Source organism: Amblyomma americanum, chromosome 3 (genome assembly GCF_052857255.1).
Source record: "Amblyomma americanum isolate KBUSLIRL-KWMA chromosome 3, ASM5285725v1, whole genome shotgun sequence".
Taxonomy (NCBI): domain Eukaryota; kingdom Metazoa; phylum Arthropoda; class Arachnida; order Ixodida; family Ixodidae; genus Amblyomma; species Amblyomma americanum.
Genome location: NC_135499.1, coordinates 70,354,253 through 70,377,430, shown reverse-complemented (window position 1 = coordinate 70,377,430; position 23,178 = coordinate 70,354,253). Strand labels below are relative to the sequence as shown.

The 23,178-nt window shown below is 44.8% G+C and overlaps 1 long non-coding RNA gene across 1 annotated transcript; it reads left to right on the top strand.

Annotated features, from left to right (window-relative positions):
- The first annotated feature begins 556 nt into the window (after nucleotides 1-556).
- On the top strand, nucleotides 557-19,275 carry LOC144123045 (uncharacterized). The gene is made up of 3 exons (XR_013312978.1): nucleotides 557-645; nucleotides 4,222-4,587; nucleotides 18,931-19,275. It is a non-coding gene; the product is annotated as an uncharacterized LOC144123045 (long non-coding RNA).
- Nucleotides 19,276-23,178: the final 3,903 nt, after the last annotated feature.

The following is a 23,178-nucleotide window of genomic DNA, read 5'->3' as shown; positions in this document are numbered from 1 at the left end:
GAGAAAATTAGAGGAAACGAGCTCCCTTCTAAGCGTGCGCCTCCGCTTATGACGGGCACAGAAACTGCAGATTTGTCAAATGTTCTCATTCATCGCGTGGATAAAAACCAGATGGTGTCTTGTTACGCCTTTGGAGTTGGACTTCATTACTGCGTCTATCTATCTGCCTTCCAACACAGTTAAAAGTTAGCACCAAAGCACTTCTTCAGTACCTAATAAGACACTTTGGGGATCAAAAAAGCAATTAATTTTTCCTGAGGTCCATGAGCTGCCAGGCAATAAGATTTCTAAACATGTTCCGAGAAAAGTTTTTCATGAAATGTCAGCTAGGCTGCTAGGACGGCGCATTATGTTAATTTTTTTTGCCGACATTACCTGTCCTGTCTGCAAAGGGAGCATTTATTTCACAAGTTCTTCCAAGCCCTTTCGTGAATGTATTTTTTGTTGAAGAACTGTTTTCTTTTATATTCTGCTTTTTAAATACCCAAATGTACGAGGGCTCAGTAACCCTTTTAGAGCACTTAGACTACTGTAAATACTAAGAGCAGTGGGGCTTAGTATGCATTTCAGCACACTTAGATGATGACAGCATGAAGACGGCGCGAGGCTTCCTGGTTATCTTTCTTGTTGTGCGTCTTGTCGAAGGTATTGTTCCATTGTGCATGTTTACTCAGTTTACTCTGCAAATTTTGCTGGGTCATTTCAGCGGATGGCTCCTGCTGAGTTTTCAGTCGTCTTTAGCATGCACTAAAATGTCAGTACAGGGCTATTTTTGGAGTTGTTTGCCACTCATACCACTTTTTCTCGCACCAGCTGGTAAAAGCTCGAGAACTCCTGCTCAGAAACTCAGAAACCAAGTCCAGGCTTCTTGCAAATCACATTCATTGTGAGCAAACTGTGGGATAATTAAGATCTTGTTATGAATACATGGTCAAACCATCCGATGAGTAGCAAAATCTTGCTTTGAAAGTTTTAAAGCTCGCACCGTATTGTTACAACTGGCATAGAAAACTAAAAAGGTATATTTTTCAAATAATTGTGCGGCAACTGTGCAGCATTGTCTGATACAGTTATGAGCACTTTGCTGGGAGCGGTCTAATATTTCGATACGTAGCAACAGTCTCCTTTTAAAGTTTGTCCTCTGCTCGCACAGAGTAGTTGCCCGCGCCATAGAGAGCTAATGGGTTGCGCTTCTGTCAATAAATAGCCGAAATCTGAGAGCTTCGCGAGGAGGGATATGTGGATATATTGATTGCTACGGCGCTTACGGTATGCGAAAAAAAATGCGCCAACAAATAACTTCTCCTTTAATACATGCGCTGGTCCAGATTTTCTGGTTATGTTAGGCACTGAATAACCTTTTTAGGACACCTATATAATACAATGAGTTTGGCAGATAGAAAAGTGAAAGACACAATCTTACATGTTACAAAAGCACTTACCAGACATCAGCTCAGTGCGCATAAGATAATTTCTTTTTGGACAAGAGCAAAGGAGTTAGAAGGCAAATTCTGCTATCTTTACGTATTCGTTATTCCGAGACATCGTGACGTATTTATATTTGTGTGGAGCGTGAGCATCCATAATGGAATGGAAGTTCTAGCTGAAGTAAGGGCGGAGAAAGCAGAATTGTTGCTCGGCTTGGTACCTTGTCAGAATGCGGACACAAGTATCATCTTTTGCAAAACAATTACAAGCGAAAGCATTTACGTGTAATGCCCTTGTGACTACGGCTGCTACAGCATCTCTAGCGCCCTGAACCCGCGGAGTATTCAAAGCAGACTTCGGTCTTAACCCTCCAGCATGTCGCTCAAAAGATTTCCGCTGGGTGAGACCCGCTTCTAGGAAATTCTAAACAGGAATATGCGTTTAGCTGTTCCCCTTTATACGTATGTACGTTTCAGTGAAGTTTAGGACTCTTATATCTCGACTGTAGTAACGCAAAGAGCGCCCTCGGAAAACCACGCAGCAAATTTCGGAAGCGGGTTCCTTGTTAAAAACACAAAGTTTTGTTTCATATCGGGTTCCGCTCATATGTCGGCCGCAACAGGAGGAGTTCGAAAAAGGGTAACACATCAAAAAGCAGATTCAAAGACGTTAGTTCAAAATTCAGGAAAATAAAATAAGGACTGGTACCTAAAATATTTTAATTAAAGGAAAGTGGGTCCTATTACCATCAATTATTTGCATGTCTAAGCAACACAGACCAAAACATCATGCTCGGTTTTCAATGCCTATGATGAAACGGTGGAATTGGCGCTAGATAATTGTCTAAGTATTACTAAATTGTCATTCTTGAAAAAATAAACCTCGCCTCTGTGATTACCAGCGTTTTGGGAAAATCCCTACCACATGAAACCAGTGTTTGTATTGTAACATACATGATCACTTATCGGAGCATTCTGGACCATCGGAGAATTCTGGATATGACGTGGCATACTAGTCAGGGCCTCTTTTATTGAATGCCGGCAACTTAGATGTTAATAATTAAGTTGAAAGAGCATTAGCCACTTACTCCATACATAAAAACACGTAACAGACTCTAGTACCACAGGGTCGCCGTAGGAGCATTGGCTACGCTGATACTTAGCGTTAGGACACATGTTATGCTGTCCGAATTGTATAGATTATAAACATCATCATGGAGAGCAGACATAACACATTTTCTTATGAAAAATCAGAAGACAGGCAACGATTCTTTAGTTACGGTCAAATGGAGGAGGCTAAACGCATAAACTCACCAATATTATTCTGAAGGACCAAGTATGAATCTCTGTTAACTTTTACCTTTACTCGAAGGCATTACTTTGTCCATTTCAACGGATAAACGTAAGAAATAAAGCAAGGATAGAGCGCTTTTAACATAGCACAATGCGTTTCATGAACATAATGTTTTTTCTCAATCATTCCAAAAATGGTAAAAATTTGTTCCTAAACGGTCGGTAGTATCTAGCCGATGTAGGTAGCCGCTGTTGCGGTATGTTGTCCCAACGCCTGCTAGTGCGAACCATAAGGCTCTCAGGAAAAAAAAAACAATCAGATTAGCACCTCTGCCTATTGGCACCGGCGCTTTACATGCGCTTTAGTACGGAATAATGACTAGCCCTACTATAACGAGCCGAAAAGAATGCTGAAGGTATGCCAGTTGCCTCCTATATGACACTGAAAACCAGTGAAGGGCGCTGAAATTTTCAAAATGGCTCGATGCAGTGAACCTTGAAACGCTAACTTCGACACCTCAAATCATGCCAGTACAGCAGGGATGACTGGGCGGTTATCTGCTTCTTAGGTTAGCAAAGGCAGGAAGATATTATCGGCGGCGTGCGTTTTGTACGATCATCGGTTGTATTCGTAGCGGTAATTGCGGCTCTGCGCGTGACATGGACAGACGTCCAATTAGTTTGATCGGCGCAAAGCTCGGACATTCCTTAAGCAACATCGCCAGTCGGTATTCCAGTAGCATGATAGTCTAAAGAATGCAATGCGTTAAGCATCTTGAAACCTCTAGATGCCAGCTCCATTGCAACAGTGCAGGCACATTTTCTTTCTTAAAGCTACATGTTGCGGACTAAGCTCCATAAATCCAGATGCTGCAAACGTGAACCTGTACCACCAAAATCTGGCACAAAACATCAAAGCAGCACTGCTGACAGCAGCCAAAATAGATTTGTAGATGATGAAAAATACTACCAGATAAGTCTTATTGCCAAAAACATTGAAGTGCGACATCACAACCCTTGGCATTTCTTAATTAGCAGAATTTATGCCTTGTGCAAGAATGCCGAGGTAAACAAAAGCGCCGATTGTAATTTATTCTTAGGCATAAAAATTTGACAGATTCCTAATGGAGTGAACGAAAAGTCCTCTGTATTGCGTTTCAACATAAAAAGAACTAGGCATCACTAGACAACCTTGCATGCCGTAAACTTTAAATCTCTTTCTCTGTACTATTGCTATAAGAGCACCACGTTGCACGCGAGGGGCAAATAGCGACAACCGCAGCGGTGGGGTAATGTTTCAATCAACCGCCTTCTACCCTGACTGGTCGTTCGGCTTCTGTGGAGTGAAATGCTTAGGAAAAATTTCCCTTTCCGTTTAATGGCAGAATGATTCTGAAGCCCAAAATTCAAAACTGTAATGAGAACACGGAAAGCAAGTACTTTCAAACTCATCCTCAAAACCTCTTGATATAAAGCTGTACTCATCTTTCAATTTTCTTAGGTTACCACAAATTTGACCGCAGTGACGTCGACGAGTGCGTAGAGAAAGCACTGAAGAAATTTAACAAAACGGTGGAGAATGATGCTCAACCGAACAGGCCAGTCGTGTTGCGTGACTACATCGGACCTTCAAGCAATGAACATCAGCTGGTGTCGCCAAACACTATATCTCTTGGGTTCATGCAAGGACTAGGCTCAATACGGAGGACAAAGGGTTGCTCCCTTACTGAGAAGAGTCAACGTTATACAGTTACCTGTCCCGTTTCTTTTGATGACCTGCAGTGCAGGCTTCCCAGAGTGGAGCCAGCAATCGACTACGTTCTGAGTGTCGAAGCGAAAGGGAGAATTAGTTTTCGCCTGCTAAGAGGTGAGTTCGTACCTTATTTTTTTCTTCTTGCTTTGTTTCTGGCTGTGTTTATTGTAGAAATGGGAAACATTTAGGACGGAGAACTCTTCGCATCCTACTAGGCAAGCAATAGCTAGTATTTTATATAAAATGCTACCGGAGGAACTAAGTATGCCTTAGCGGGTTTTCGCTCAGTGCGCGATGCAGTCTGCGAAATTTTGAACAAGCTTGCGCGTTTTACATTTTTGGAAGAGTTCCCTAAGAACATTTATTGGCGATAGACATGAAGAATACAAATAGTTTCTCCGGGAATTATTTCAGAAGGATACTGGGAAATGTAAAAATTATCAAATTTAACTTAATATTATCCATTTTTGCAACCCGATGTCATATAACAGCCTCGTCTTTCTATACGGAAATAAAGATCTCTCTGCGAACATCATAGCTATCCCGACCTCATTCTCTGACTGCTGTATACTTGCCAGGTACGCAACAATTTTTGTATAGAACGTCGTGGAAAAGGAACATAGGTCACATACCCTGCCATATTTCCTCTCTACAAAGCGCACATTACATAATAATGTACGGTAGCTCGATGAAGACTTAGTAACATGACCTCCAACTCGGCAGCGTTCTGCGCTCGTTGCTCTATGGATTTTTCGATTTGGCTTGAGCGCGCCAATGAGGTCATTGCTTTTTTTGTACATCATATCAATAGCGATGTATTAGCCCAATTCTTTGTTAAAATTAAAAAACAGGATGGCTCAAAATGAAGAGCCTATGCATGCGTTACGCAGGGCACTCCATCCTACACCCACAACTCCAGCAGGGCCTTTCGCCGCGTTCGTCGGTGCTTAGCACTTAGGAAAATGATTAATCTGTGCAGGCCTCCAGTGCAAGGTGGCGCCGCGTCAATGGCACGCATCCTCCAAAATTCACCTGTCCCACCCCGCGATGTGCGCGAGAGGCCACAGCGTTCGCTGTATTGCACGCGGACTACGAGGAGAAAAGATAGGAGGAAGAAACTTATTCAGGGCAAAAGGGTAGAAAATTAGGCAAGTTGGTATGGATCCATGTTGATGCAGCACCAAACGAACGAGCACGAAGACGATGGCCATTATTCATTGCCATTATCAAAGTCCAGCTGAAAAGGCTGAGAAGCTCCGGTGAAAGCGGACCGTTATGGCACAACGAACTAATGTTTCTTTAACTAGGAAGCTTCTGTGGGAACTGTATAACATTCATTGTGACTGTATAGCTGCGCTTGGCTGGATTCCATGAGTAATTGCTTTCTTATTAGAAATTTACTTAACCTTGGCGGATCTCCGAAAACATTGGACCAAGGTGTGTAGAGCTTGAAGACTGTATGCATGCTTGGTAGTCGTAGTCTTGATTCATATTGATTTTGCGATGCCGCATGAGTCAGCAGGTTATGGTTTTGAATTCTCACATGTAAGCAGTTTGAAGTGTCTCTGACTAATTTATTAATTCAAGCGTCTCAAATGACGTGTATACTGTTAATGACACCGGCCTACACATAGGTGAATATCTGAAGAGGAACCTTTCCACAAGGCACTCCCAAAATTAAAACGCTTTTGGCTTCCGCTCTCAGGAAATGAAGGCAAATATCGTTTGGAAACTCAGGCAAACCTAAGGATGAACACAAAGCTACCACACTACAAAACGCTCTGTCTGAACGGTGCGGAAAGTTTATTCAAGTTACTTCAGGCGTCCTACAGTAGTCAATCGTTAGTGGATTTCTGTTGTCATTACTTAATACCGTCTTACCCAAGCACGCCATTTCTAACATCCGACGGTCCCCCCATGACTGCGTTATCCAACGTGCAACTACAAACCACTGCAATCACGTGGCCTTCCAAATTGACGTAATCATTGTAGACGACAGGCAGAACAATCGCTTCATGAAAGTTAAGCACATATAATTCCTCACCGACAAACGTAGCAAAAGCAGGATCGCACAGCCATTTACTGGGGCGAGGCTTGGGGTACAGCAGCTCTGATTCGAGAGGAAGATGACGCTCGGCCACTCTTCAGACGCCATGATGTAAGGCTCGGCCACCGGGTGGCACCGGGAGGGTGTCAGCACCTCCCTTGCAAGAGGAATCGACTCGGTGCCGCACGTGCGGGGAAAGCAATGAGGAACCGTGGAAAACTATATGGCCGTGAGTATCGTCAGCCCATGCGGTGTATCCTTGAAAGTGGCTAAAGGGTGTGATAAGGGTGCATTCTCGCGACATGGACTACTTCGGACGGCGGCTTTCTAGAGGGGCGGACATTTCCTTGTTGGAGCACCTCGTACTTCACCTTTCTGAGGAGTTGGAAGCTTTTCATAGCGCCCTCGCAGATTGATCGGACTCCACAGCCAGACTTGTTCGCCGGGAGTGTAAATCACATCCTTGTGGCTGAGGTTGTAGAGCTGGGCGTCGATTTCATGGCACCGGATTTGCTGTCGAGCAAGTTGTCGAGCAGCTTCTGCGTCAGGATTAAATTGTTCAGCGCCCAAAACAGAGGAGCGAGCAGGATCCGGAAGAAACATGGCCTCCATCATGGTCAGTGCTTCGCGGCTATGTACCAAATGAAACGCAATTAAGCGCTTCGTTTCGTGAAAGGCAGGTTTGTACGCAAACGCGATATAAGGCAGTATTCGGTCCCAGTTCCCGTTGTCATTGTCGACATACATCGAAAGCATATCGGCAATATCTTGGTTAGCCCCTCAGTAAGCCCATTTGTTTGAGGATGATAAGCTGTTGTCTTTCGATGGCTGCTTCCCATTAGTGGAATACCTCGCACATAAGTGCCGTCGTGAACGCGGTTCCTCTGTCAGTTAATGCGACTCTTGGGGCGCCGTGACGAAGCGCATTGTTGTGAATGAAGAAATGTGAAACTTCGGTTATGGTACCAGAGAGTAGGGCGTTGGGCTCAGTAGCGGCTGAGATAGTCAGGGGCAACCGCAACATACTGGTTAACTATGGAGGACACGGGAAATGAGCCGAGTAAGTCCGTGCCAACTTGTTAAAATGGGAGTTTCGGAGGATCGACAGGCTACAGGAGACCGGGTGGCGTAGATGGCTACGTCTTCCAGCGCTGGCAATCACGGCATGCTCGTACGCAGCGTTGGACAACCGCAGCAAGCCTGGGCCAGTAGTACATTGGTGAGCAGCCCTGTCTAGAGCGCGCCGACGGTGCTCTGTGTAGCAAGTCAGCGCCATCTAACGTTAGACTGTGGGTTTGAGCTATGCGTTCCGTGCGCATGCACAGCAAAAACGTATGAATGCCGGTTCATCATTTTCTTTTCCAGCACCCACCTTGCGAGTTTGTTTCGCGCCGCCAAAACCGCGCTGCCTGCATTTGTGACGCTGTGACGGTGGCCAGGGCTCCGCCATGCCGCCGTGTTTCACGAGTGTAACGAGACGGCAGGGCAAGCAAGCGCAAGTGACAGCGGATGATCGCGCGCTTCTGCATCCAAGTTCCTAGATAACGGATGCTAAATGCGGTGTCCGAAGAGCGATCCGATCGAACAAACCTATTCTCTTTCACTGTAGAAACCAACTTCGCCAATGCGGTGCGTGGGCGCGGCGCACACCTCCAGGCTACGGCACCTGTCCAGGGCACTCGCAGCGAGCCTGTGGCGGGGCCATCTGCTCCACCGGGTACAGTAGCTAACACTACTCCGCCAACCTGAAAGGAGGCCTCGCAGACCCTCGGGTCGGTGGGCCTCAAGACCTCTTCCCATAGGTGAAGATTAAACTCGAAAGTCAACACGCCTTCTGCACGATCATCAGCGCCTCAGCAGATGCGATAGACACAACAAGGCAGCCCCATGCCATCCACGTCGGAGAGACGGCGAGGTTCCTTGAAATAAAAAAAAAATATTTGAGGCTTCGATCCACGGGGCCAACAAAAACCAAGTCTAGATTTTCCACTTTACCTTTTTAAAAAAGGGCTTTCATAGTACGTTGGAACTGCTTGGGACTTTTAGGCAAGTTAAACGACATAAAAATATTTGCTTCACTTTCTCCTATCGCCACTTGTACAAAAGAAAGGAACATTGGGCCTTAGCAGACAAATGTTCTTAAGAACTATACTGCTTTCCGCCGCGATCGAGAGCAGGCGAGAAGCTTTAGGGTGTAGTCGTCATTATAGTACAAAGTTGAGTCGCAGCTCGTGGATTACAAACTAAATTTTTATTAGGAGCAGTAGCAGCAACGCTGGTTACTTATAAAGCTATAACAGTCAGCTCTGTATACTTCGAGCCACACCCGAAAGTAACTCGCATAGAGTTATAAAACCTTGTTAAGCAACTCTGAGAGCCTTATCTGGTAGTTGGAGACTTCAATGCACTTTTCTCTCTTTGGTGAAATTAGAAAACAGACACCAGATGTCCCACAATAGAGGATTTTATACTATGTAGTAACGTTTGTTTCCTGAACTCTGGTAAACCCACATACTGCTCACCACCTCGAGGAAAAATAGCTGTTTAGATTTGTCCTTTAGCTCACCATCTGTTTTTAGCGATTTTAAATTGGACATTTTAGACGACCCATATGGTAGCAATCGTCTCCCCGTAATAACAAGTCTGTCATCCTAGCCGACAGTCATCCCGACGAAACCAGAGCGATGGAAGCTACATTTATCTGACTGGTAATTGTTTAGAGAAAAATACAGTTTAAAGAGTATAGCTGTAGAAAATTGTAGCATAGACGAAATAAATAAAATGCTTGCACCTTGCATTCTTTCTGCTGAACGACAATCAAATAAAAAATCATCAGGAGCGGTCCGTCAGAACCAAAAAGTATGGTACACATGTGAATGCAAGGAGGAAAAACAAAACAAAAATAAAGCCTTGGAATCTATCGCAGATACCCAGCACAGGAGAACCTTATTCTTTTCAAAAAGACGAGAGTACAAGCACGCTATATTCGTCACAGTGCCGATAAAACGTCTTGTAAAGCTCATGAGTCATATATACGCAGCTCAACTTCATCGAAAAAAACGTGGGAGCGATTTCAAAAACTAAATGGCAGCTATTCACCTCCGCAGCTCCTCTTTTTTACAATACCTGGTACAGAAACAAGTATAGGAGAACCGGCGGATATATTCCAGGTACACCTTGCTGCTCTTTCAAGCTCTTCACACTACAGCCAGTCATTTTTAAGATGCCAAAACATAGCCGAAAACAATGTCTCTCAACAACCGGAGGTGGAATCGAAAAATGCAATACTCCTATTACCCTTCAAGACATCGATATTGTACCGTTTTCTGTCAAGAAAACCGCTCCAGGACCCGACGAAATACACTACGAAACGCTTTCCCATTTTTCAAGCTTGCGCTAGAGGTGATTTTGAATTTTTTTAGCACAATATTCACACAAGGAAATATACCTGAGGAGGAGAAAAAAGCCATTATAGTACCGTTCCTGAAACCTGGTCAGCCGCCAACGTCTCCAAGTAGCTAAAGGCCAATAGCCCTTGCCAGCTCTCTCGCTAAATTGTTTGAAAGTGCTGTGATCATCAGGTTGTTGTTTGTTCTTGGATCCTTTGAACTTCTTGACATCCATCAGTATGCATTTAAAAATTATGGTTTAGCTGACCATCTCGGCTACATTGAAAATAGTCAGAGAAACATTCATACAGAAACAACATTTGTATAGCAGTGTTCTTTGATATGGAGAAGGCTTATGATACCACCTCGATTTTAAGGATTCTTCGTAACCTAGCAGACCTGCATATCCGAGGAAGGATGCTGAACTGCTTCAAAGATTTTCTGTCTGCGCGTTCATTTCATATACACATAAGTTCCACTCTTTCCAAAAAATTCATTGAGGAGAATTGGGTACCGCAAGGGTGTATTTTTAGTACTACACTGTTTGTCGTGAAAATAAATTCCATAGCTAAGATAATTTAAAAGTCCGTTGTGTATTCTCTATATGTAGATGACGTTCAAATAGCATGCACATACTCCAGCCTGTCAACCTGTTAGCGGGAAATACATCTGACATTATACAGAATTGCGGTTTGGGCAGACAGAAATGGGTTTAAGGTTTCCACACAGAAAACAGTTGCTGCTCTTTTTCACGTACAAGAGGTTTGCACATTGATCCCGCCAAGTACCGAAATGAAATTATACTGCAAGTTAAACAAGAACATAAGTTTTTGGGCATAATATTTGATAAGACACTCAAATTCTCACTACACATAAACATCGTCAAGAACATAGCTTCCGAGTTCCTGAATAAACTCGAAGTACTGTCAAGAAAACGCTGGGGACCTGTCTTTTACAAATCAAATGGTCTGTAGTACGCTCTACTCTAGATTGTGGATGCGTTGTGTGTGGGTCTGCGAAGCCATCATATCTAAAGCGACTGGAGGCAGTGCATAACCTTGGTTTACGTCTCTCAAATGGCGCCACACAGAATATCCCCAATAAACACTCTCTGTGTTGAACTTAATTAACCCTCCCTTAAAGACCGAAGAATTATGCTCACATGCACATATGTCCTGAAAATTCGTCCGCTGCCGAAACACCTCTTTATCCGATAGTTGCCAAGTGCACCTCCAGAGCACTGTTCAGAAACAAACCTCAGTCCTTCATACCTCTGCTTCCCCGCTTCAAGGATATTTGCGAAAACTTGGAATAAGTGGATAGCCTTCCTCATTTCGCCTCAGGGTACGACCCACTGCACCCGTGGTACAGCCTCCCCCCTATTTGTGGCCTTACATTAACACGCCTTCCGGAAAAACAAACAGCACATGAACACATATCACAGTAATATCAGGCACCACAAAAAAATATTTAACTACACAAAATTTTACACTGATGACTCAGAAACAGCGGAATATGTAGAAAGCGTGGTTGTACAATAAAACTGGCAAAAAATAGTAAGGCTCCATAACTCTTCATCCATTTTTTCTGCCGAATGTTTTGCTGTCTCTGTAGCTGTAAGCAAAAATAAATGACAGTATAGAAAACAACCTAAGCTACAAGGATTCACTTAGTCTGTGCAGAGCACTACATTCCAGAAATGCAATCCAACATTTATTAGGAAGCATAATACACAACGTAGAAAAAATTGAAACTATGGGATATGTCAAAATTCTGCTCGGTGCCCAACCACGTTTGAATAAAGCGAAGTGAAACAGTCGACTTCAGTGCCGCAGAAGCCTGAAGTGATGAAATCAAGAAAGTCAGCATGACCCATAGAGACTGCATGAAATTAATATATAGTAATTTGAAGGCTAAACGGCAGTAAACTTGAGATAATTAAATAAACTACAAGGTGCATTTTGTAAAGCCTGTCTTCGGGGAATGGAAGACCTGTACCCATTAGGAACGTTTTATAGAAGTAATTTTATGTCGCCTGCGCATATGACACACAAGCCTGACACATAACTTCCTACTAACGAATCCAGAGAAACTTCTTTGTGAAAATGTGGAGACAAGCTCACACTGAACCATATTTTACTTTCATGCGGAAAACTGGAAAAGCTAAGACAAATGTACTTTGCTTAATTTTATAATTAGCACATCCCTTTTCATCCATTGCTGATATCGGGTGATAATGTGATTGCTGACCTACCTTATTGTTTTAGCTTTTTAATCGAAGCGTGTTTTATTGATAAACTCTAAGTTATAACCGAGCGCCTCATTTCTCTTTGGCACACCTCAGCCATTTACTCACTCCTGAGAACAAGGCTGAGGTGTCTATTTCATTGTTTGTGAACCTCGATATTCTTGCCAAGCGAAGGATGGCTGGGTTACCTGTTTACGCTTTCACCATAACCCTTTTCGAAAATTTTGTCTTATCTTTACTAGGTAATGCGAAATAACATTTAGGCCCTTTAAAACTCCTTTGTCTAGTTTTTTTTTTCATAAAATGCTGCACAGAAAAATTTTATATACCTTGTGTTGGACGCACCTTGGCCTTGGATGGCTATGCGGGCTGCCAATGAGAAGCCAATTGCGGAAAATGGCAAAATTCATTTTGTGAAGAAGATGATGACCCAGACAAAGCAAATGACTCGTGAAAACGAAGATGGCCCTGCGCGTAAGCCGTATTGCTATCGCCCCGTGTGTCTGTGCCCTACCTGGTTGCCCTCGGATTGTTCTCGCCGCTGCTCCCTTCCTCCCAGCTCTTTTGAATAAACCCCCGCCTTACAATTTATTCGATGACGCAGAGGGCGCTTGGTATTTGTACGTAAGGATTCATTAGATGAACACTGTTCCGCTCTGGCAACATTTTTATAAATAACTGGTTTCAAAACATTCAGCCATCTCGTATGGGCGCTGAAACGGACGCAGGCTGCTGTGAAAAACTGGCGGTGGTTTAGCTGTGGTCAAACCTGGAGTGACGCGATAGCTACCGCTGGCCGAGAGGAACTAGCTCAGTTGAATTGCCAAGTCAGTCTTTCGCCACTCCGTTTCGCGGAACGTTACTTCTTCATCTTCTTTCCACTTGACACGGCGCATGCGCATAGCTGTGACAGCTCGGTTTCGCCGCCATGCCGCGCCGCCGGCAGCAGCCGCTGCTCCTCACCACAAGGCTGATCACGTGACAAACCACGTGATCAGTCACGGCGCCGCGCCGCCGACAACTGCTCCGCACTACGTGACCAACCACGTTACAGTGTGGTGGCGCGGCCAACGGCGTGGTGGCACAGCCACAGGGCAACAGCGCCTTGATTCCGTAGCAATCACATGCTTTTCACACAGAAGAGCCCTGGCCACAAGGTGCCAAAACACATTCGGGGCAGTCTAAACGCGATTTATGAAGTCCTCATTCTGCACTACCGTTCTCCGTCCACAAACTAATGTTCTGCCCAGTCCGTAGTTCATGAGTAAATGATATCCAGGCACAAACGATTCGTCCTGCCCTTTCTGTGGAGCAGTTGCCACACTCTTTCATACAGATTAGGAATGCCAAGAAAACTCAGACTTGGACAGCAATCCCGATCCGACATATGAGCGCGCTGGGAGGCAACCCTTCATAGCCACAGTCCCCTCGACCAGAAATGATTTGTTAAGAGAAACCGGATTATGCTGGTGACCTTTTGGTTCTCCTTCTTAATCAACCCAATATTTATGCTCGTGATAAATGTTTCCCTCCTTTTCCGTGAACCTATGCAAACGACATAGCAATGGCTCGCATTATTGGCGATGATACGTGCCGCAATGTTCCGCATGTATTCGGTTATTAAGTGAACCATCTGAATTAAATTTGATATCAAAAAGTGTTTTAATCACACCGATATCACCCTTGTGCCTTCGAACTGCGAACTGCACTCTGATATGTTCAGTGGTTTTTCTTATCACGAAACTCCCACAGGAGTTTCACATAGTGTCAGCAGCGGCCATTGGAGGCGCCACTGTTTGCTATATTGTATCGAGTGACCGCAAATCTCGCCGGCGCCGTTATATCTTTGGCAGTATTTGCATCTAAGCGTTTGGAATTTTTCCCTTTTTCAGAACTAGTTTTACTGAAAAGTGTTCTAGCTTTTATTTCTCAAGAATAATTTGTGCTTTTTATTAGATGAATGCAGGAACGACGAGGGCAATGCCAATGATGTATGTATTGGATGCCTCAATAAAGCTGTAGTTTGAAGTACAACAGACGGTCCAGTGTTTTTCATATCAAATGAAATTTTATTTCTCTTTGTACAAGGATGGGGGAGCGGGAGAAACTGCTTCTAACAGGCCCTTGAAATGGCCACTGCCGTCTCGCGCATTTGCCATACGTGAAATTTATAACGTGACAGAGGGCGGTTATCCCCAATTAGGCAAAATAAAACCTTAAAAGTAGGAAATATTTCGAGGAACAAGGTCATTTGCTTGTCTCTTGCTCGTCGTAAAAAAGAAGCTCCCCAAATTCTTAATAAATATAAGAAATTTACCAGCCCCAACCTCAACCCGTAATTGTGGGATGTTTATCGCCCCTGTAGAATTAGTTAGTTGACATTTCTTTCCTATATTAACTCAAATTTTATTGCGGAGCATCAATTCGGTAACTGACCCACACTCCACCATGAACCCGGCCTCACAAGGGCGCTCGACCGCCAGGCGCGCTGCCAGTCGGTGCATTGCGACATGTCTGCCGCCACTTGGCCGATGGGAGCGCCGTACGTCACGCATGCGCACATGTGGCCGTTGGCTCCCTGCCCTAAATCGACGAGCGGGAGCCCAGTTGGTGCGCCGCTACCGTACAAAAATTGAAAACTGAAGCACTGTACGTTCCACGCAAAATGGAGCCTCGAAAGCGACCACCCCGCACAGGAGAGGCTCCTTGAATGAAAACGTCGACGAGTAGCCGCCGAGCGCCGCCTATGAGCATCGAAGCAGGATTGTTTGAAGAACTGCGCCTATAACAGGTGCGTTGCCGATGCGCAATTAAGGCTGAGTAGCAACGGCCCATACAGCAGATTCTTGGAGCCGCCAGACAACGATGCGCCCAACAAACCACAGAGGAACACCAGGCGACGTTCGAAAAGATGCGTCAAGTTAGACGTCGTCGTGCAACAGAATAGCCTTCTACTGCAAGGACATTGCAATGCCTACTTTGCGAAGCACTTCATGCAAGACAATGTCGGATTGTGTCTTGTAGTGTGTGCGGTCGGCTTTATTTTACGTCGGACCTCGCACTTGAACAATAAGGACAACACAAGATGGTCTCATGGTGTCATTTTGTTCATAGTGAGTTCCGTCGTAAATATCATGACGAACGCACTTCAGAGATAGTCAGCGCGGAGGCTTCTGCCACATTTTTTGATGAAGCTTAAGACCGTTTTGAGCACGTTTTAGTGCTCTTTCTGGTGAATTTTTTTTATAAATCTGATTTTCTTCCTCGTATTGAACCCATATTACTTAATTTGCTTCTATTTCTTCATAATATATTCATATTGCTCCAAACTTTATAAACGTCGTAATTCTAACAACATTTGGCACGTATAAATGTATGCTATGATTTTATGTTTTGATGTACCTGCTCTGTTGTTCATTGGACCCTAGGCCTCGTGAAGCTGACAATAATACCTTTTAGCCCGTTCGCACGAGAGTATTTATGAAATTGAAGGAATTGAATCTTCCTGCCTTCACTTGTGTCTCTCCGACACCAAAACCTGCAGTACGTAACATCGAGTATTGTGTTCGCGAATCAGAAACGAGTACAACTACGCAGTTTATATTGAACACCTGGTTTGTGGCCGACGATTGCTGGGCTTAAAGCCTGGTCTCACTTGGCCCATCTCGGTTGGCGGCCGGCGGTAACCGCATTTCCTGAGTTGCCTTTCCTCTTGTTCCACTGCCGCGAAGGGCAGTAGGCCGTAGGCATGATGCATCGCCGCCCGTACCAATAGCAGCCGCTGTCTTCGCTACGCCCCGTCCACCGCCGCAACGCGCGACTACTCCAGCTCCTTTGACGTCGATTTTGATGTCGGCTGTACGCTTTTTCCTGCTGCTAAATTAGAGATTTAAGGTTTTCGTACACGATACGCCGATGAAGAAGACCGCATCTTAGCGCTCTTCTTGTTAAAGTAGTTGTATCCTAACAGATAATGCTCCTTTACGTGGCATGAAACGCAAGCTCAGCTCTGTTTATGTTAACCCTTATTTTATTTTTTGTGCGGGTATAGCCTTGTCTGTTTCTAACAGCACGATGTATATGCCATCCGCGCCGATGAATGCACAGATGGGAGAGGCTTCATAGCCGGATTCTTGACGGCGCGTACGGCGAGCGCATTCACTAGCTTTATATAGCTTTTCCTTGGAACCGTGCAATTTTCTTCTGTGTGTTCTGCCTCAACGTCTTAGCAGCTGTAGCGGAGGGGATGCTGAAAAAGTTAAAACTTTCTGCCTCTGTCGACCATAGTACCAGAAGAAAAAATGTGTCTGTGATGCCCTACATTCATGTTGTATCGCATAATTTGAAAAGAATTGGTAAGAGAGCCGGAGTAGATGTTGTCTTTTCAGCTCCTGTGAAATTGAGAAGTCTGTGCGCGCGTGTAAATGGCCCCAAAAATAAGTCAAATGAAGGTGAACCCATCTGTACAAAAAAGCATGAGGTAAAATTTGTGATGTGCGTAGAGAATCTGGTTTATTCGATCCCTTTGAGTTGTGGTGGTGCATATGTTGGACAAACTGGTCGTTGTTTGAACGATAGGCTGAAGGAGCACAAAAATGATGTCAAAAACGCTGCCCGCCACATTGGTGTTCACTGTCGTGATTGTTCGTGCCAGCCTCTGTATGACAAAAGCAGAATTGTTGATAGACACAAAGATCAGCTGACTAGAGAACTTACCGAAGCGTCTGAGATCTTGAAGATGGGTCAGAGGTGCGTAAGCTCCCCTTCTGTCGCTATCTTGCAGAAAGAACATGAATTTTTGCACACGTGTTAGCCTTGCGTTATCATATACGTGCCTGGTTGGAGGGATATCTGTCACGGTTCTGTGTGTGTTTTTTCTGTTTTTCTGTTTTTTCAGTTTTCCTAGCGCCTTTATAAGCATGGCTCACTGAATAAAACATTCTGTTGTTAGTCAGCGCTGTGTATCGTCCTTTCTTGTCCTCTGGCCTTGTGCCGTTGCGCTGTTTCACTGGAAGCCACAAGATCGATTGACGCCTATCATGGTATCATTTCCGTGCATTGATTTCTATTGAGGCAGAGTACCAGTGGGTCACCCTTTTTTTGCCAGATTTTAAATGGCTTTATCCAAAAGAGTGTTCAGCGACCGTTTTCCTTTGTAAAACACCCCAATCTGGGGTCTGCAAGTCACACGGATAACTGCTGTCGACCACTTAAAGCTTTGTTCAGCAGTCCGAGACAAACTGGCGCGTTTCGCTCATTCTACGCACGTCCTGCAATGTTACAAATCATCGATTACATATCACTGTGTCCAAAACTACCATGGATGTTCATTTGTATTCAATAAGATCTGTGAATTCTCAGTTCACAACTGTCGCAATCGCACTCTTGAACTATGCGGACTTGATCGGTCTACTCATCGCTGAAGAGTGCCGCGGTCGCCTGCTTTGAAGTGTGAAAATACGAAATATTGTTCATAAGCACGCACATATTTAGAGGCGGTGGTGGTGCCACCTGTTTCTTGCAGCGCCTCTGCCTGCTTAGTTTCCCATGCCGCTGTGTTATACTGGCGCACAGAACCTGTGAAACTTTCACGATCGTGCCTCTGAAGGCGGAACGGCATGCCACACATGCCTAGTGCTCGTCATGAAGCTCGGCTTATATTACACTACGTCAACGCAACAACGCATTAAATCATAAAAAATGTAAAGCTGCACCATCAAATTTCAAGCGCAGGGCCTTCCTTTGTGGTCGCGACAAAGCCGAGATGCTCCGACGACGACGTTTTGCAGACTGTGGCGCCTCAGCTTGGCAGGCTTGAGCCGCAAATGAAGCTCTATATTACAGAAAAGCGGAGCGTTACGGCGAAGTTCGGGACAGAGCAGATTGACGCCAGAGTAGAGTTGCCGTTCGACGGGGACCCGCTATCTGTGCGACGATAATTCCCCATAGGTTAAGAGCGACTGGGTCGTCGCAACCGTGGTGGCAAATCAAGTTTCGTGTTTACGTAAGAGGTCACATGGCAGCTAGAGGGGTGTGCGGTGATCACAGAAGTTAAAAGTCATATAGAAGGAGTTCAGTTGAAAAAAATGCAGGATAAAATTATTTGTTAACCTGTGGAGATCGAACTTCTGTCTCCCGTGTCACGAAACAAGAGAGTTACCCCACTCCATCAAGCTTTTCTTCTTTATTTTCGACGCCACAAAGACACATGCATTCAACTTCAATAAAGCGAGACATTAGAGTTGAAAAAGCGCTGGTCGTAAACGAGTCATGATGGATGTGAAGAGGTTTGTCGCGTCTGGTACCGCGCAAGCTGCGCGCCCGCCAGCGAGTGGGATCTCAACGTGATAGTGAGCGGCAATCCCTCTGCTTGAAACCCTTACTTACCATTCATTTTCCGGCTTAGAGTGTGGGGAAAAAAAGCCTGAAGACAAATGGCTGCTAAGAGATCCCCGCATGCTATCGCTTACAGATCTCATGAAGGTTACCAGCGCGTTCGGAATGTTTGGCGGACTCTGCAGACACAGCGTATGACGGTGGGGAATATGACAAATAAAGTGTTTCTCTTCCGTTCAGTGGCACACTTAAAGGAAATGTAAACCATGTCCCGTATTGTAGAAGTGATTCAGGGAGTTATTTTTGCAATATTTATTGTATTTATTGTTGCCAGCCCCAAATTTCTGGTAACAAGTAAGAACTTAGTGGCCAAGTGGTCAACATTCACCGTTGCTGATTGCAGTCTGACCGATCACGTTCTTGCTTTCTTTTTTCAGGTTCAGGACGCGTCACGAGCCTGATGCTTATTCTTCCAGACATTTCGTATGCCATAAGCCCCAAAAACTCTAGCACAAATGATGATATTATGATTTATCCATTGAAGGTACCGTCGGTTTATAGCGTGACCGGAGGAACGATTCAAAGCCCCTACACAGACGCATTGAGATACTTTCTAACTCTAGGTAACCTCTTCGATAAGCTTAACAACGCCTTCCGCGGTAGTCCATGCACTCACGCAGTAAACTAAAATGTCTGTGAACTAAAAAAACCCTAACAAAAATAAATTTTGTTTATTACAGCGCTGATATGCATTTGTGTCAATAAACCATTTCAGCGCTTGTCTTGCCAGCGTCCTTCTTCATCCTTGTCCTTGAGTGCTCATACGTGGTCTGCAATGCAGCACCAACTCCCATAAATCTGTGCTTTTGTGGTATTGAGCGCCCATTCTGGGCTTGAGCGGCGTGCACTTGTCGTGTAACACTTTACATGCGCACCTAGCGTTCACTTGACAGCAAAGAATCGCCCACTCCTAGCACCATGTGAAGAGCGTCGGTTGTCCTTGTGATAGCGCCGTAACGACACTGTGAGCATGTAGCTGTAAGAACTGGCTTCCCGGACGCTCATCACGTGACGACTGAACGCGTCTGACAGGTTGGAAGGCGACTGGATGGTGACTACCATGGAGCAAGTGAAATCTATGAAGAGGTCATGACGTCACTTTTTGGGAAGCCACCCCCCCCCCCCCCCTCAACCCCGACTGGAATAGACCGAAAGATGCTGTCGCGCGGCTTACATGGGGCAGTTCATCCCTCGCACTGCTGTGTGTGCCCTTTCTCACCTGATCGCTTCTCCGCGCATCACATTGTGCTAACCAAAATTTCAGCGACTGCAGCCGGAGAGGGCTGTCGTCTACTTGCAGCAGCAAGCGCGCAGTCTGAAAACAAAATTTTGAAGTCTCCTCTGCGCATCCCGCTGCGCGGTCGTACGCAAGCAGAGCTACCATTACCGCCTCAACGGAACCATGCTGAGATGCAGCGTACCAGGCTGCAAGTCCCGCGCGGTATGTAAAGACCGGGTAGTCACTTTCCACGCGTAAGTATTTTCTGTTTTGTTGCTGGCAGAAAGAGCAAAGAAAGCTTGAACTCTTATCTCGCACGTGTTGCTACGTGGTGAAAAAATGTGGGCAGTGTTTCAGGTAAGATCATCACATATCGCAACATTTCTAATAACAAATGACCAGGTACGTCTTTCCTAAGAGTCTGTCCCGCTTTCTTTTGCTTCTCTTTGACAAGGCCTGACAAAATAAAATGGAAGATGTGTGCACATTTTTGTGCTTTAATCTATGGTTATTTGTGTCAGCTTTTTCGCGCTTTTTTTGTAAAAAAGATTATCTGAAGACACGCCACGTCGAAAGCTATTTGATCCGCCGAAACTGACTGGCAGCCACCGAAACATGCCCCTGTGTGCTCTAAACACTACGAAAGAAGATTTTGATCGGACGTCTCTTCTAAGATCATGTCTCAGGAAAGATGCTGTTCCTACTCTCCTGATGAGTAAAAAAATGAAAAATTGATTTTTGGGGAAAGGAAACCGCGCAGTACCTGCCTCACATCTCGGCGGACACCTGAACCGCGCCGTAAGGAAAGGGATAAAGGAGAGACTAAGGGAAGAGCGGAAGAAAGAGGTGTCGTAGTGGAGGGCTCCGGAATAATTTCGACCACCTGGGGAGCTTTGGCGTGCACTGACATCGTACAGCACATGGGCGCCTTGGCGTTTCGCCTCGATCGAAACGCGGCCGCCGCGGTCGCGTTCGATCCCGGGTACAACGGATCAGTAGCGTAACCACTGAGCCACCGCGGCGGGTAAACTCATGAGTGGCCGGAGTTTACTTTCGTCGTAAGCTACAAGGTATATATCCAATGCAAATTTAAAATATATTGTGAGGTCTGCTGTACAACCGTGTATACAACCACTGTTGTAACGTCAGCCAGTAAATGTATGTAACCTCAGCGCCTACCGTGGGAACGCGAGCGTCATCGCGGAGAGTGCGCGCGTCTCTACAGTGTCATAATTGCATGTTAGTTGGAGTATCATGCTATTCGACACCATAAACATAGCTGTGTACTCCCGAGCAAGGTCCGCTGGCAGTCTCGTCGTCTCCTTCCCGCAGTATTTTGTGCATTGTCCTACCTGCCGGGCGGTGTATTAAAAAGTTATTTCCGCTTCTGTCTCCCTCTGTTCTCGGGGTACTGCCCCTTAAAATATTTAATTATTGCAGTGTACTAACTGTGATGCCACGGAATTTAGGTCTGCCAGCAATTACTCTATCGGGCGTTTGTTTGCGCGCTCGAAGTCATCTACACCAGCTCGGAATCTCGGGGCGACGACTTTGCTCCAACGCGATGTAATCGTTGAGGGGAATTGCACCTCCTCCAAACATGTAGTGGGCTCCTCTCTGCCTGGTATCTTTACGCCTTCCCCTCGACAATTGTCATTCTTGTCTCTCCTAAACTGCATATATTAACCCTTCGCCCCTGACAATTTAAATCTTCATGTCGGCATGCAAGCATAACGGGCATATGTCAGACGCGCCACTTGGCATCTAACTCAACTCTTTACAGAGGTTGGCAAATGCCCTCATTTTTACTTTTCCTCCCTCACCCTCAATGTTCAATCCATGGCCCTCCCTAACCCTCCCCCTCATTTTGAAAAACTATCCGGCCCTTCTTTTCCCTCAATCTCACTTCGAAAAATTTGCTGGCCCTCCCTCGCCCTCAGCCTCACTAGCATCCATATTAAAATTCGAGTTATATTTGCTAATGTGCCACTTACGACGATACTAATGAGTAATAAATATACAAGACAAGCCCTCAAGGCTCCTTTGAACGTGTGTGTTCGGGCACGTGTGTGTGAGCTGTTTGAGTTAATAGGTGCGACAAAACCGAGCCAGTTACAGTTGGGCCCTAAATACCGCTCTGGCTTTACTTCTGATACGCACTGCATGCATACATGTGCCCTGCACTTATAACATTTTATGGTTATCCATATTTAATTTGCTTATACTTCAATCCCTACTGGGAATTTTAGCAGGGTGGGATACAGCTAAGTAAAGACAACGTAACAGAACAGGCAATGAACACAAGAACAAAGTAGAATAATGTAGCATGAAAATTTTGAAAAATAAGCATACAAAAATATTTTTTAAAAATACCGGAAAGAAAAGTCGACATAGATGATTTCAAAACGTGGTCATTGGTTAAGGGATTCCCTTCAATTACTCTTCGTGGAATCAATACTTAAAACGGTTATTACGCGTGGTAAATGGTGTTACTCTCCGGCTGTGTGGCGTAGCCAGATGAAAAAGAGTTTATTCTCGTGAGATGTCTTTTAGTCACCGCTAATAAATTGAAAGACGAACTTTGGTCGTGACACGCGGTTTCTTTGCGTTAATGGGGGCAAGTTCGCTTTGTTTAACAGTTCTGTCACTTACGTACATCCAAATCCATTTTAAATGAAGCGAGCTGCTTTTGTTGGCACCATTTCTATCTTATTAGTGTAAGCTTTAGTGAAAGTGTCCCAAATAGCGCATGCATAGTCTTGTACCAGCACAATTATGTTTTCGTATGCGAGCAGTCGCACAGAAGTAGTAGGAAGTCAATGTAGTCAATTCTGTAGTCAGTGTGCTTAGTCCAAGTGGAGTCATTAGTAATCAAGAGTCCGAGATACTTATAACGCATCTCGAGAAAATCGCGAGATAAGTTTCGATAGAATGAATGTTTAGGTTTCTTATCTATAGCGGCGTATGCAATAGTCAGCAGTACAGCTTTGTGGTCCAATATTATATCTAGTATCTGGCTATTTGTTTTGGCAGTAATTGATCCGCTACCAAAAAAGAGGTCGAGCATTGATTGAGAATTGCCCTGAAATATGGTACTTTCGTCTACAATCTGCAATAAGTCGAAGCCAAAAGCAATGCCCAACATAGCAACACCTTGGGGGTCGTGTGTTTACTGAAAAATTTTACCAGTCTAGTTCAGTCAAATTAAAATATCCTGGCAATGTAATGCGATTATCGGGTTTAACATTCGTTCACAAATATTATTTCCGTTCCTATAATACGGCAACCGTACAGTTTGGCAACGGCACATTGCTCCAATAATATATCTAACGTTTCAAAAGTACGTTGTACAAAAAAGGCACTCTGCATTGGGTACATCAGGCATAGGCAAAATTCACAGCGATGA